General features: G+C 41.2%; 1 protein-coding gene across 1 annotated transcript in view; it reads right to left on the reverse strand.

Moving 5' to 3' along the window:
* The window catches only part of ARPP21 (cAMP regulated phosphoprotein 21), a 197,049-nt gene extending 183,059 nt beyond the window's left edge, over positions 1-13,990 (reverse strand). Inside the window, exon 1 of the mRNA XM_018920717.3 lies at positions 13,682-13,990. The gene's annotated coding sequence lies outside the window, so the exon portion shown is untranslated. The remainder of the gene's footprint in view (positions 1-13,681) is intronic.
* Between the last annotated feature and the right edge of the window lie 2,079 nt (positions 13,991-16,069).

Here is a 16,069-nt window from a genome sequence, read left to right on the forward strand (position 1 = left end):
TTAATGTTTAAAAAAAGAATCGATTAAAATAAGTATTTCAGCTATTGCAAACAAGACCAAATGAAAGATGAAAACCAGCACTGCGCGCTATTGACATACCAGAGGAAAACAGACAACTGAAAAGCCAGTAAAATAGGACATTAAGTGAATTTTTAGAACTCTATGCCTTGAGAAAGTCAAGAGCATTTTAGCACCCATTTCAGAATCAAAACAATACTTCAGCATTTTCTCTAAGATAAATGTAAAATTGTTACCCCCCCCCGAAAATCTGGCATTGAGGTTAAGAAAGGGGAAAGGACTAGAACAGACCTGAGGAAACAAAAAAATTTCTTCTCTTCTGCTTAGAGGAGGCAGAGAGGAAAACCCAAAAAGTTTTTCTGGTCCTTGCTACACCTGACCCATACCTGGGTGAGCCCAGAGAGGCACTGTGCCCCCATTCCTGCTGGGGATGGTGAGGGAACAGGCTTTCTGGGAGAGAGCAGTGAGGATGAGTGGCAGGTTACAGAGATATTACTGCAGTTACACTCCCTTTCACAAACCTGGTGTCCCCTGCTCTGGTAATTCCTCCACTGCATGGAGGTTTGTGGGTGAACGGAAAGAGCATCTGAGTCTTTGGCATCAGTCTCTCCTTCAACGCAAGAACTGAGTGACACAAACTAACCAGGCAGGGAAGATCCTGACACCGGTGTCTTAAAAGCCACCCTCCTTCTGGAAGCTGAATCAAAATGTATTTATTATATATATAATCATGCAAGTTTTAGGAAGGAGCCATGAAAAGAAGAAAAGCATGCCACAATCTTCCTGGTTCAGCACTGACCAAAAGAAACAGACTCCCAACTCAAAGAGGTGTCTTGACAACACGTCTCACTAAAGCTGTGCTGAAGTTACAAGTGGTTTTGCAAAGAAGCAAGATAAGTGTTGGTGTTTCCCAGTCATCTTCATATACTCCTCTTTAAGAGTAGCTTTTTAAAGGAATAAAAGAATTTTTTTTTAACAAAGCAACTGAACTTTGCAACTGCAGCTTGTCTTTCTCTCAACTCTTTAGTTGATTAAAAGAGAAAAATCAGAAAAAAATATTTTGACTTTCTCATCTGTTTAAAACTCTTCCTTACTGACATGCTATTCAAGTTCTGAAACATTTAAACCACAATAAAACATAGTTTTTCCCATTGAAACAACAAATACAGGATTTTTTATCACCAAATTATTTTGACACCTAACTATAGCACATTCACAGCCATTTTATCTCTGCGACCACACAGTGAATTTCAATATCATTTCTCATGTCAAAAAAATTTCCTTAATATTAATGAATTATCTGGCTGAAATTGCAGTTTTTCATGATATGCCCTTTCTGTTTTAACACCAGAACTCCTACTGCTATAGATAATATCTCTGTGATGAGAAGAGCTGGCACACACTGGCTCAAGCCACTCGAAGCATTTTTTGAGAGGATTTGGCATTGGTTTAGGCAATTTTCAGTGAACATTCAACATAATATAAAATGTCTAACTGAAATTCACTTTTAATTTCAAAGCTTTATTTTCCAAATAAAAATGACTTTTCATTTCAAAATGGATGCTAATGGGTAGCAAAAATAAATTTTCCTGGAGTAAAATGTAAACTAGAATCCCTTACTTGACCTCACACAGGTTTCTTCCTCTCCCACCTGTAGCTTTTGTAAATTTTTGGTCCACAAAATTATTCAAGTGATGCAATACTTGAAAAAATAGTGGAAAAAATATTGGAAAAAATTTGAATTATAAATATCAACATATCTATCATTTGAATTATAAATATCAACATATGTATGTTAACTATTAACTCTCAATTTTTGTAAACTGAGAGTTTGTAATTTTTGTAAACATGACCCAATTTTTCCTGCCTGCTTCATGGGCCAGCACAGCCACGCCTCTTGCCAAGCAGAAGAGGATCTTCTTGGACTTAGAAACATCTTGCCTGTTTGCACTACCAAAGAGAATGAAAGCCCCAGTACTTTTTTTTTTCTTGTTTGTTTCAAAGCAGATCAAAACCATTCAGATCTCCTAAACAGATGGCATGATTTTAAATCAGAACCACATGGACCATGTGTGTCCTGTACACTGTGTGGATTATTCCACAGAAGCTCTTGCTGGTGATGGACCTAGCAGTACATTGGGCCTTTGTTGTTCACTCCTTGGCACTTCCATAAATGCTCCCCCTTTGGAGTAGTAAAAGCTTTCTGTTGCATCTATGTCAGTGGCAAGTATGAAGCCCTGACATGTTTTAATGATATAATAATGGAGAAAGAGCATAGCAAAGCGAATAATTAACAAGGACATGCTTTCTCTCTGTTGCCACTGCTATAGCACTTTTTATTCTAACCTAGGAGCACCTGCTAGAAAGGTTATCTGAGGCATGGGGGATTTGAAATTATTATTTTTATTATTATTTTAAGGCATTGCTTATACCCAGCATATGTTTTGGGAAGCAGATGTTTCACACTGTGGGATCCCTGCCCACCCACTGTAATATCTGACTGGAGTTCACATCAAGGCAACACCACGAACCAGGTCCTCCACGGTGACTGAGTGGGCACAGTTTCCAAAAGCTAAACTAAAGGGATGCAGTCCATCCAAAATAATACTCTTGGTGTGTGTTTTTTGATCTCTAAGTGTGATTTGGGCTAATTGCAAATAGCAGCTTTGATGCTCCTATAATCTGTTTTCTGTTTTTCTTTTTGTGAGTGTTCATGAAAGTTAAATAAATTCTGGGGAACTCTGTCCACTTTTGTCTCTGAATGAGCAAAGGTACTCCTGCCTGCAGGTAGGAGACTGTCCTTCTTCCTTGGAAGTGGCCTGTCTCTGATTGTAGGGTGACAGTCATCTGGCAGCAAGGACAACATTGCAACTTGAGGAATTAAATTTACCTCCCTATTTTATAACCCAGTGACACAAAATGAAGAATAAAATCCTTTATGAACCAAAAGCTTTCTGGATGAGTGTTTTGCAAGCAGAAATTGTCAGATAAATTGTTTGAGTAGTTCAGCCAGTGCCTTTCCCTGGCTCCATAGCTCTCCTTAGAGAAAAATGCTAAGATTAAGTTATTAAGGGTAGATTACCATTGACTTTATCAACCATGTCTGAATCATACTATCACCTCCACAGCACTAAAGTAACTCAGAGCACTGCAGTCAATGGAGGTTGGTTGCTTTACACCAGCAGAGGAGTCTTCCTATGCTTCACCAACAGCTATGGGAAAAAAAAGCCTTAAGTGGATTTATTCATGGGTGAGGGAATGAGGGTGGAAACAGTTTCTCGGAAAATCTGAAATCCTGGCCAAGGATCCAGAAGAGGATTATAATTACAGTATCCCTCTTTATGAGCTGTGCTGAGCTGAGCTTGTTAGAAAGGTGTTAACTTTCCTCTGCCAAGAGCACTTTGCAGTAATCAGTTTATGAAAAATTCAATTTGGCAGCAAACTCTTGGCAGTCTCAAATCAACTGCACCTATTATACCCCAGTCACAAGTGGATGGGCAAAGGTGTCTCAGTGCATCAGTCTCTCCTCCCCCTTCTCCGCAGCCTTGAAATTTGCTCAGCGATTCTGGAGGAGGAAAAAACAGTGTTGTGTAACTCATCTACAAAGGACAAGGAGGAGGGGGGAAAAAAAGAAGTCAGAAAAAAAAAAAAAAGGCATCCAGCTGCAAAGCTTCTGGCAAGAGCTTACAGGTAGAAATTCTGTTTGTGTGGGCTTCCCAGGACAAAGAAAACAGCCTGTGACCTGTGACTACAAATATTCACCCAGACTGGGAAAAATGTAAATGATGCTGAAGTGATAATGAGTACTCAAGTGGATTTCTTCCTGAAATGACTCACAGCTGCTGTCAAAGCTCCATCAGTTTGCTGTAGCAAATGAGGAGAAAACTCTTCGGAATGCCACCTGAAAGCCTTTGCTGTGGAAGAGGAATGCCACCCAGCCCAGGCAGGAGCCCAGCAGCACAGAGCACTATGAACATCTTCCCCATCCAGCTGGGAACAGGGCTTCCAGCTGCCTCCTCTAGTGAGGAACCCTACACACAAAGAAACCATTGCATTATGGTGCATTGCTGTGTGTCCTGTTGTTAGCTTCATGACTGTTTTTCCATGAGAAGATATCGCTGGAACTGGGGGAAGTAGGCTGTAGAGGAAACAGATGGTATTTTCTCTCTAATTTTGGTGTTTGAGAACAGAATTTGCACAGTTTGTTCCTCGGTCAAACCTTACTTTCAGGATAAAAAACTGTTACCTACCAGAATATGAATGGTTTTGAAATGTGCAATAAAAAAAAAATTTAAAAAGCATGTGGAGGGGGAGCTTTCATTTTAAAGAGCTACCAAATTTTGCATTCCTGAGATCTGATGCAATGATTATCAATCAGATGCTTTGGGGATAGTAAAGACACTCACTAATATCAAAAGTGAACACCCTTTCTTCCTCAAGATTTCCCAACAGATCTTTAAAGTCTTGATGTTCCTCTTACTCTTAATACTCACTGTGATTATGTTGTATCTGCAGAAGTCTTCTTTATACTTAGAGTTTAATATTTTCCACTCTCCAACAGATCTCCTTTTAGCTCGGGTCCGTTTCAGGTAACTGCTATCTAAAAGCTAATATGCCCATTTATATTTATACATGCCCTCAAAAGAATAGGACTTGGAGGCTCAGTCTGATACACGCTGTGCCCCGGCCTGGTAACTTACATGGCATTATCCTGTCATGGGAACCTTCAGCCTAGGTAAATGCCCCAGCTGCAATAAATGAAATCTCCTGTTGCATCTTATATGTCCAAATGACTTCACATTTCTCTTTCCCATCTTCCCATCTGTACTGAGAAATAGGCAAGGAGCAGATGAGTGTTGTGAGGTGCATGAGCAAGCCTTGTGCAGAATGAGACTCATTTTCCTTCCTTCCTTGGTAGAACAAGCTGATTCCCATCCACCAGGGCCTTTTCAAGAAAGAATGCTGTAGAGACAGCGTGAAGTATTTTGCTGGCAAAGTGACAGAAGAAGGAATTTCCATAAGATGTTTGGAAATTGTGGGTGTCCTTTTGTGTATGCAGAGCAGAGGCTCTGGGTAAATCATGTTTCCTCAAGGTGGATTTGATGCCACAGCTGCAGTGGAGCAGGAACCCTTGGGTCTGCTTGGGCCATGTTCCTCTGAGCACACATGCACATGCATCCATCTTAATTAAAAGTCGCCAAAATCCAAATTCAAAGCATTCCCCTTTTCCCACCTCTCTTCCGCCAGCCACACTCACTCTGCTGAAGGTGTAAATAGGTCAGATGTTTCCATGGCCACAGTGAAATAAGCAGCTGGGGTTCAGTGTGTGATGTGGGTTTTTTAATTGTTCCAGCTCTGGGGAATGTGAGGTGTGTGACACCACGCTGGCACTACCTGACTTTCTCCTCTGGCTCATTGTTGACACACCTGCTGGCACTGGTCCCTTCTCCCCCTGAAACAGTTATCTCCTGTGAGCTTCAACAGGCAGCTCCTCTCATGGGGTAGCACTGATGAAAAGTACATTTCACACAGAAAATGTCTCTTTGAGAGTACTAATTGCTGGTTCCAGTGAGGCATTGAACCTATTCACACAAGGTGTAATTAAACTGTGACTCACTGCCACAGGATGCTGCAGAGGCCAGAAAGAATAAAATAAACCTGTGCCAGGACCAGACAAATTTATGAGGGATGTGTCTAACAAACAGGATGGTTGGGATGCCACACCATTCAGGAAGTCCCTCCTAAACTTCTTAATGCCTGAAGGCAAAGAGCTGTAGAAGAGAAAGGAGGGTTTGGTCCTTACTGTTCTGCAGGATCCCAAGCTAGATGAATATGTAGTCTCCCACCTCTTCCCCATAACAAACAGAAAAATTGATATGAACTGTGGACCTGGTGGTTCTGAGTCTGAGCAGTGCAGAGGTGCCTCTGATCACAGTTAACCATCTTGAGAAGAATACCCAGGACACCAATGGGATCAGCCCCGTGCTGCATTTGGCCATTTGTCACAAGACATTTTCCCACCCCTGTGTGGTGAGTCATCCATCCAGCTGCTATGGTACAGATCAGTTTTCACTCAGTGAAAAGCACCACATCCTTTCACACGTCACACATTGAGGTATTTGTCAATAAAATTGCTCATTTAAGACTTATTTATCACCCCTTCTGAGACCCAAATCTGGAGATGTCCACTTTGGCTTATGCTGTTCATGAAAGCAAGAGTAGACATCTCCAGATTTCATAGACATCTCTGAAAAATAAAAGCCTTCTCTGGCTGGAAGATTTTGTCCCATAATCTGCCATTCAAAACCATCTTTGTCTCAGCTGTGATGTTCACTGAAGCCTCCTTGCAATGCAGAAGAAGGCTTTATGAGGAGGAGTCAGATTAAAACTGCCTCGGTGATCAGCCTGCCTGGGGAAGTTTTATATCCATCTTGTAAAACGGCAAACCAATCTCTTCTGCAACTTGTAAAGAATATGGTGCAAATAATGCCACAAAAGTAAAAATAGTAATGGAAGAATTATTAATCCAAATATGCTGCATGATCCTGGAATTTCAGTTCAGGCTCTAACAGCCTGTGGTTGAAACACTGCAGTTTCTCAGGGCCCGTCCTCATCTCCTGGGCTAGCAAAGGAAAAGAAGGGTCCATGCCGAGATCTCCTCTCGCTCCTGCAATCAAATACAGCTCAAACATTCGCAGAGGACCCCTGAGCTTTCCTGGCAGACTTCTAGTATAAGCTTACTCAGACATATCCTTCTCTAAAACCTCATTTCAGCTATGTTTCCCAACTTTCGGCAGCCAGGCTTACCAAAGGACAATGGTTGTATTTGCCTGGGTCACAAGGAAACCAGTGATGGTGTCCATGCCTGTTTTCTCATCTCAGCAAGATGGGGCCTGAAACCTTTGGCATTGTTTCTTGCCAACACCATCATCACAACCAACCAATGCCAACCAAAGCAACAGCTTTTGCCCCTCCACATGTTGTCTTCTCACACAACCACTGGGGCTTTAAATTCAGGGTGTTGTTGAGGCCTTGGCAAGCATTTGGGAAGGTAATGAGCAGCTCAGTTCCCTGCCCTTCTGAAGCTTACTGACTTGACTTTGCTTTTACAATCCCAGCGTCTGGAAGTGTGAAAAGGAAAACAGATTCTAACTTCAAGGAAAAATTCCTCAACCTTAGTTACTATGTGAGACTTTGTATTTTTTCCAGAGTCTCTCTCAGAAACTTGATAAACATACATTCCTAGCTTGAAAATATTTCTTTTTTCCTCTTCAGTATTTATTTTCTATGTGAAATGAAAATCAGTAGAGGTTTTCTTGTTTACCAACCTAAGATCTAGTGTAATATACAAGTATCACCTTGTCACACAAATAAGTTTTACTCAGTCAGTGGCATTAGCAATGTCCACACAGCCCTGGGAATAACGGCTTGTTTCAGCTCATTACTGCAGTGTCAGCAAAAAGAGAGCAGTGAAGCTGAAATCCAACACCCAGATGTGTATGTGCTGCTTGGAGCCTGCAATGGGTGGCTGTAAAAATGTTCTTCAGAAAGTCAAAGAGGACACAGCATGGCTGGCAACTGGTGCTGCCCTCTAACTCTTTCTCATTTTCAAGAAATTTTAAATTTCTTTCTCATCTGTAAAGTGGGGATAACCATATAGACAACTATTCTGTAAAGCAAATGAAATATACAAATAAAAAGAGCAGCCAGCTAAAACCACTGCTGTTAGCTGACTGTCTTCTAGGGAAACTTTTTCTCTCAAACGTATTCTTATAATTAAGATAAATATGATGTTGGAACCAATCTGTGTTGTATATAATTATCACCTCCCCACATGCATATTTCCTCCACCCCTATTTTTCACCTATGTAAAACCATATAGTCTTTTTTACCAAATAGGTGTGACCCTATTAGAGTTATCTGTAATAGAACAATTATTTGTTCATTAAAAATGCAGGGTTTAGGGAACATTGGATTAATGAGGAGAGATTGTAATGCAATACTATGGAAACTATATTGAGGATTAATGTTGTATACTCCAGTGGCTAGAAAGTTCTGCCTTATAATTCTGTGGTGTCAATACTGTACTGAACAGCAGGTAATCCTAAAATCCAGTTAACATGGGCTTAGGGTACTGCAGAAGCACAAGAAAGAGCAAGAATCTATCCAATCACTGAGTTACCATAGTTAAGGGATGGGTTTGGGAAAAAATGCTTTATTTTGTTTTGCAGATCTCACTTTCCAATGCTGGCACTCACTAGGTCTATACAGCAACTGTGGGGTCTTTGCCAGATATTCTAAGTCAGATCATAGGTCACATGCCCATTCCAAAATAGTTCTCCCTCCCTGCCAATTCCTAAGTCCCAGAAATCCTTATCACAGATGAGAAAAACAGGAGATATGCAATCAGGTGCACAGGAAGGCACTGAAATGACAAAGCTTCCAAAATTTTAAATACATGAAAAAAAACCACACAAACTATATCATTTAACTTTAGTGCTGATTTTCTAAACTCTCACTCTCTTGAACAGTCCTAGAAGACCCACTGGAGACACCAGCACCATATCTGGGAGGGGACCTCAAATGCTCTTCTGGTCCTTATTCACTAACTAATTACCAGTGGCCCACAAAAACTCATACTTTCAGCAGGATAATCTCTGGAAACTAGAACTCAGTGGCATAAAATGGAATTTTTAGTGAGTTTATTTTTTCCTGCAGCATGGTTGTCCAGCAAACATGGATAGCAGGATAGCTGACATTGCATGAAGTAAGATTCTTGAGGGGGAGAAAGCCACCAAAAATTCCCCACAGAAAGTATTTTGAAAGGCATTGTACAAGACCCTAAACATTGCAGCTAGGCAGGTAATTTCAGTACTCTCATTCCCTTGCTCCTCACTAACCCTCAGACACATACTAAGAGAAAAGAAAACTTCAACATAAAATTTCTTATGTGCTTCTTAGGTGTTTATAAGGAAAAATAAAAGAGTCGGAATTTTGTTTCACTGGTTTCAGGGAGCTGAGGCCAAGACTGTTGAAACTAGCTCAAAATGTCAAAAATATACTCAGTGTAGTACCCCATTCCTGTTTTTTTTTAAAAAAAACCCAAGAGATGTTCCTTGAATAATCCCTTTCAGGCAGTTAAGCAATGAATAGATTTCATAATCAAATTATTTATTAATTGGCAATGCTGTATCCAGGTAGTATTTATCTATCTAGAAAAAAACAGCATTAGTAGAACTTACTTAATGGACAGCTGCAGCAGCAGTAATAGAGGTCTATTTTTGCTATTCAAATAAAAATGAACAAGAGAGGAAAATGCATACCAAAAAATCTGCCAACCAAACAAACAAAACCCAAACAACAAAGTTCCCAGAGGAAAAAAAAAAAAAAAAGCTATTGTAAATAATAAGCCACAACACCTGGAAATTTCAGGGGATTTCAGTGGAGAAGTTGAGTCTGCATCCCTCTATGTATTATCATGTATCACATATAATGAGCCAATGCCTAGGGCAAACTGTCTGATTGTTCCAGTCTTAGTGGCAGCCCTGATAACAAGTGCAAGAAAAGACAATGTTTTAACCATGGGTACAGTAGTGGGGTCTCAGCTCCAGACAGTGACATTAGACAAGCTGTGAGGGAAGTTGTTTTGTAACCTTAACTATGACAACTGAAAACCTACAGCAATACTTGGCTTGGATCTGCATCAGCTTTAGATTACACTGACTATATGCAGCAAACACAGCTTTGTTCATGCCTGGCTATTACAAATAGGAGTCCTTGCCTCTGTACCTTTTTTTCCTTAGAGAAAAGAAAATCAGAAACTATTTTTGCTCCAGAATTGCCTGTAGGACCTGCAGCAACATAATCTTATTTATAAACCATCACTTCACTATGCAAACATTTCCTACTGTGTCAGACCAACCATTTATGATATCATTTACCTCTGAGGTCTCAACATCATCCATCACTGGTAGTCACCTGCCCTGCTCCTGCTCTGGGCCTTTGCACTGCACAGGGATCCACCATTTCAGGGGCTAGGGGCCTGGGCTGCTGCCATTTTCCATTTTGTCATTCTTCCATTAACACTTGACGTGCCTGGAGCAGCCAGCATGTTGATAAGGATTGAGTGGGCACCTTCTTTATGAGCCTTTCCTATAACCTCCTCCTAATATAGGAGAAGCCAACCTGCCTGCATGCTTCATGAACAACTCACCTCCTTCTTTGAAGGAGAAATGGATGGAGATTTCCTTCCCTGTGAATAACTGCGGTGTCTGCCTGCTCTCTCCTGCATGTTCACGAATGGATGTCTTTAGCCTAGGGATACACAAATTTTCACCTAACCTTTCTTAATTGCTGCAGGGAAGAGATGAAGGAGTAAATAAGGATGCAGTTCCCATCATAGCAACAAGGGAGAAATGGCTGAATTTACCAGGAAAGTACCAGGGAAAAACCATAATTAGATAGATCTGAGATCTAGATTCAAGACAATGACATCTAAATGTAATCATGATTAGTGAGAACATGTTAACATTACCCTAGTTTTCTAGTGGAGTTTTTCAATAACAAGTCAGGCAAGAACAGGACAGCAACAGACTCAGCTCCACAGGGGTATGTCCTCCTCAGACCTTCCCAAGAGATGGGTCATGTAGTCCCGCTGATGTACCCCTGCCGCCTCCAGTAAGATTGTTCATCCTTTTTCTGTATTTCCAGTAATTTCCCTCCTCTATTTTGATTTTTAGAAGGTGAGATTTCTCAATGATACACAATTCTAGCTGTGGGCAAACCTGTCTGCATATTGCCTTTGCTCTGGAGAGTATCATCTAGTAGAAATTGTCCCATTCTTCTCTTCCCAATTACTGTGCCAAACATCCTTTCTCCCTTGCTCTTTTTCTCTAGACCTGAATGAGGAGGGAATAGGCCGTCATCACATTTTCTGCGCTAGAAGTAGAAGAGAGCATTACTTGCATGCTTGGCTATCATCAGCTCACCAACAGTGCTGTAATGACCCTAAAAAGGTCAATTTTTTGAGTATTTATCACAGGTTCTTTATATGATAGAAATTATATTCTCAAATGCATATATGTATGTACACTCCTAGGGCATAGGAAAAGGCAGATGTTTGGGGTAGTTGAGAAAGTAAAAGGGATTGCTTTTCTCACTACCTAGATTTGTATGCCATTAGAGTATATTTTTCTATTTTCTTAACAGAAAATTAAAATAAATCTGACCAGGTAACCAGTTACCTTTAGAAGCTTCTGTGTTTACAGAACAAGAGAGGATTCTCACAATGCTTCTAAAGGTAACTGCGTTTTCTTGAAATATGTTGTAGTGAAATTACAAGCTAAATTTCCAAGAAATTAGTAGAATGATAGGAGGGTAAGTTATGATAATAATGTACTACATAATGTAATACAGGAGCTCATAAACCCATAATGTCAGTTTCCTTTGAAAATGATGCATAATTTTAATGAAAAATATATAAACAATTTCTAGATGCAGTAATGACTTCATGACCTCCTTGGTTATAAAAGATTATTTGTAAAATTTACTTGGATATGCCCTCTAACTTTTCTCCAAGATCACCAATTTGTGTACAAAATAGGATAAACATTTTATTCTTCTCAAACTCTTGTAACTCTGAGAATTTTATCATAGTGGTTAAAAAACAAATAAAACTTTTAGTAACATGCTGTTTTGTACCCAGCACTGCTGGAGATCCACATATCTGTTTATGCTTTCCTACCTGGATACAAGGTCTTTAGTGGGGTGACAGATCTGGCTCTCCAGTGATGCAGGCTTCTGCACCTCTCCTAAGAGACTTGGGGCTGCCAATTTTAGTGGCAGCAAAATCCACTTTCATCTTGCACTTAAAAACTGGCATCAAATTTGCAAATGGCTTCTCTGTGAGCTGCTTATAGAGGCCCTTTCAAAGTCACAAATCAATGCTTTTTAAAGGGAGATAGTCATGCATCTTCCCTGTGCCTCAGCACATGTCCCTTCAGCACAACATCAACCCTCGGCGCTGGCCCATCCCTGCGGGAGCTCCTGCTCAGGCATGGCTGAAGCACCAGCTTGAGGTACAGCAGATTCTGCTTCACGTATCAAGATAAGAGGAATAGAAACCAGTGTCAGTGGGTGGTGGGAAATAGAGAGGGAGCTAGAGAAAGGTTTCTCTGGAAGCAGGACTCAAGGCACTGCGAGATGTGTGGGATTGTCATAGTTTACATAGTGTCCTCATTGCCAAACTACCATGCCAAACCCCAGCGCAGTGCTGCCTATGCAGAGGCCAGGAGCTGCAGGACAGTAGTAGTGTTACAGTAGTAGTGTCCTCAGCCAGAGACAATGGCCCAGAAAGGATCTCACAATCCCATCAGACATTATGGTTCCCACAGCAAAGAGCCTCCTCTTTGTGGTACAACCCCACAGGAAGCACTGAGAAAAGGTATTTTCTCACTTTCATGTCAAAACAATGCCTAAATTTTAATGGCTTCAATCATAAACCTCTCCTGGAAAGAACTTAAACCCAAACTATGCATAGACACACCTGACACTTATGAAGTTGGACCTTTCTCATCAGTTCCCTATTGTACTTATTTGGCCCAGATAGCGCTTATTTATTCCACAACTCCCAAAAAAAGCTACACATAGAAATAATGAGGACTGTGCTCACCCAAAACCTACCATAGTTAAGGGAGAGATTCCCACTTATTTCAGTCCCTTGCATCAATCTAACTCTCCAGGAGCATTACTTCAGGCTAACCTACTGCCCCAGGTTGTGACTAATTCAGAGCAGAAATCAGTGAATGAAGAGATGAGTCCCTCTTTTATTTTTTTCTTTTTTCTTTAATTTAGAAGCGGCAGCAGCAACAGTACTTGTTTTCCAGAACAGAGCAGACTGCCACACTGGAGCCAGAGCCCGCTCAAGTCCCTGAGCAAGCTTGCCTGGCTCCATCCCTGAGGATGCATGTAGGCAGAGCACCAGCACACACAAGTCACACTGTGGCACACAGATCCCTTCTGACCTGCCTTACAGCCCTGCCTTTTTTCACACAGTCAACAAAGAGGGGTCACATTAAGGGAACAGGACACTAGAAGTGATCCTGTAAAACCTTACAAGCCTTTCGTCTCCTCCTTCCTCTAACATTTAGGCTATGTAAACACCACCTAGATATTTTGTTGTTCTTACCAAAAGATGCTATAATGGTTTAAGAAAATGAAAGAAAAAAAAAAAAATAGAAATTATAAAAAAAGAGATGGGAGACCTTAAGATATCATGCCAGAGCAGACAGATCAGATAATTTTAGAGGACAGCAATAGCACTTCTTCCCCTCCCCAGAAGTGCAGCCAGCACACTTGATTTCTTTTTCAGTATCTGCCCCATGTTTATTATTAAAAATCACGTCATCACCGTGTAATCATGGAATTGACAGTAACTTTTCACAGGAGCATTCTAAACTCAGAGAGTGCCAATTAAAATTATTGCAAACTCAAAGTACTGTGCTGTAAAGAAACTACGGCCACAGGATAAGCAAACACAACCCGCATTTGCTCATTTCAGAGTGCTGATACTTGACTTTTAGTACTTATTTGTTTGTGTTTCCCTCCTCTAGTAGCAATGCCGCAAAACCACGGGTCTGGGGCTCTGCAGAAACCTTCTCCTTACCCACAGCCACAGTTGTAGGTGCCGTCCAGAAACGTCCCGTCTTCCCGCTCCAGAGGAATCCCGGTGCGCTTCTTCCCGCAGCAGCCTTCCTGGGTGCTTGTCGCCCGGCTCCACGTCCCGCAGACAGCTGGGGCCAGCCTGGGGTGCCGGGGCATCGTGGCGACGGGACATGGCCCTTCCTGACATAATGGGAAGGCTTGTGCCAGCGCCGGCATCGGGCCGGGCGGGATTCCAGCACGGCGGCCGTGCCGCACCTGTTGCAGGGCGGGCACCAAGCGGGACCATCAGCTGCGCCGCTAATATTAACCAGCCGTGCCGCCAGCACCGGGGACTGCAGCGGGGACGGGAGCATGATTCAGGGTCAGAGCAGCTCTCAGGGAAATAGTTGTTCCCCTTTGCCTTTAGTTAATAGGAAAACAAACCAAAAAGAGCAGTGAATATCCCACCAGACAGATAACCTACGCAGAAATCCCGTTCATTACATTAGCCTGCTTTTGTCTCCAGCAGTGGTTTAGGTCCTTTCAGCAGGAAAAGGTACATTCGTATTTATTGTCTCTGCTACCTTGGCACTGATAACCTCAGATCCTCCAACAGCCGGAGGAGTTACACCAAGCTAAGGCTCAGCTGTACTGAGGGTGACAGTCACACAATCACTCTGCTTAGTGTCACGCTTTGATTTGTGGCTACTGGGAAAGCACCATGACAGACAGTGCTGTTGCACACAGCATGAAGATAAAATGAACTATGCTGCAAGTGACTTATAAAAATCAAAATTTAAAACAAAACCTTCCTGCCCAGCATAACGTTCAATGATAACATAGCATGTTAATGCCCTGCTTAAAATAAAACACCTACAGAATGGGGCCACTTTTTTTTTCTTTTTTTTTAAGATGATTTTTGCAATGCTTGATTCCCTCTTCTCCCTGGATATTGCAGATGTCTCCAGGCACCAGGGGACACAATAAAGGCATGCACTGCAGAAGTAGTAAGCACCAGAGGGCAGCTTAAATGCCGACATGAGCTCCAACTACAAATTCTCTGACTGAGCTGTTTACAGCAGACCACCCCCATTCCTAGCTGTAAGCTTCTCTAGTGCATCCATTTTGTGTCCATGAAATGACTATGTTCAAGATTAAAAGGATGGAAAGCAAGAGCTGTAAGACCTTGTTTTCTGCAAGACCTCTCTGGAGGGAACAGGATCTGATGGTTACAGTGTCTGTGGAAAAATATAGGTGGGTAAGCTCTCATACTGGGTTGTGAAAAGTGTAAAGTCCTTCTGCTGGTTGTGTCCTGAATAGATTGTTATTTTAAACTATATCAGGGACCAGATGGTGCCTTAAAAAAAAAAAGGAAATAGTGATTATAAGCTAAAATTTAAAAATACACCAGAAGCATTTGTGAAACTGTAGAAGAATTAAAGGGACAAACACCAAAAGTAAATGCAGTGTGACCTTGGCTTCCAAAGAAGAGAACTGCTGCAGTGTGAGAAAGATAAAATGAAACTGGATGTTTCCACTTCTGCAAAATGTCGGAGGCTCCCTAGACAGCTCAATTAGAGACCAAATGTGACACAGCTGAATCCCTACATTTTTCCTGCATCCTCTGAGTAACCTCTTTGGTCCCTGGAGAAAAGAAACTTGATTAATTTCCAAAGCAAACTCTCTCTTGTGATAGTAATATATAAACCTGGCCAAGAGCTGGGCAGGTTCCTTCTTCCCTATTAACTGTTTTTTTCACTGCTAGCTGACTAAATCAGGATGGGCTCGCCAAATTGCAATAGTCAAATAATGTCTATTCATTCCCTGACTAATCATTCAAGTAGCTCAGTTTAAACATATTTCAATTTAAGAAGAAAATCTATCTTTAAATCTTACAAAACAATTAAAAATAAAATTTACATTTACATCTTTCAAATAGAATTATTGCTAGATTTGGAAATTTTTCTTGGTATTTTACAGCCTTTCAGAGAAAAGATGTCAGGTGATGAAAGCTACATAATCCAGCCTGCTAGAGAAAGAAACATTTCTCTTAAGGAATGTGGATTCAGATCCATGTCTTCCAATCCTTATAATGCATGCCAAACTGGAACACGGGAAGACTGCTTTGTCTTTATCTGACACAAGCTGTTAAGTGACTATATGCAGCCACTTTAATATAAACAAATTACTTATATTGGTCTTTGCTTTGTTCAGTTTCTGTCAAAGGCATTAAGCTTACTATGGAAGAAAATTACAGCTTTCCTTAAGAGAGGAAGGTAGCAGATATCTGTTTAGTGAGGAATCTTTGTGGCTGAGGCTTGTGTTGTATATACTTTTCAGGAAACGTGTGTCCTCAGCCAGAATTCTCATGACAGATAATTCAAGCCAAATGAAAGCCAAATCTAGCTGC

Source organism: Serinus canaria, chromosome 2, assembly GCF_022539315.1.
Source record: "Serinus canaria isolate serCan28SL12 chromosome 2, serCan2020, whole genome shotgun sequence".
NCBI classification, from domain to species: Eukaryota; Metazoa; Chordata; class Aves; order Passeriformes; family Fringillidae; genus Serinus; species Serinus canaria.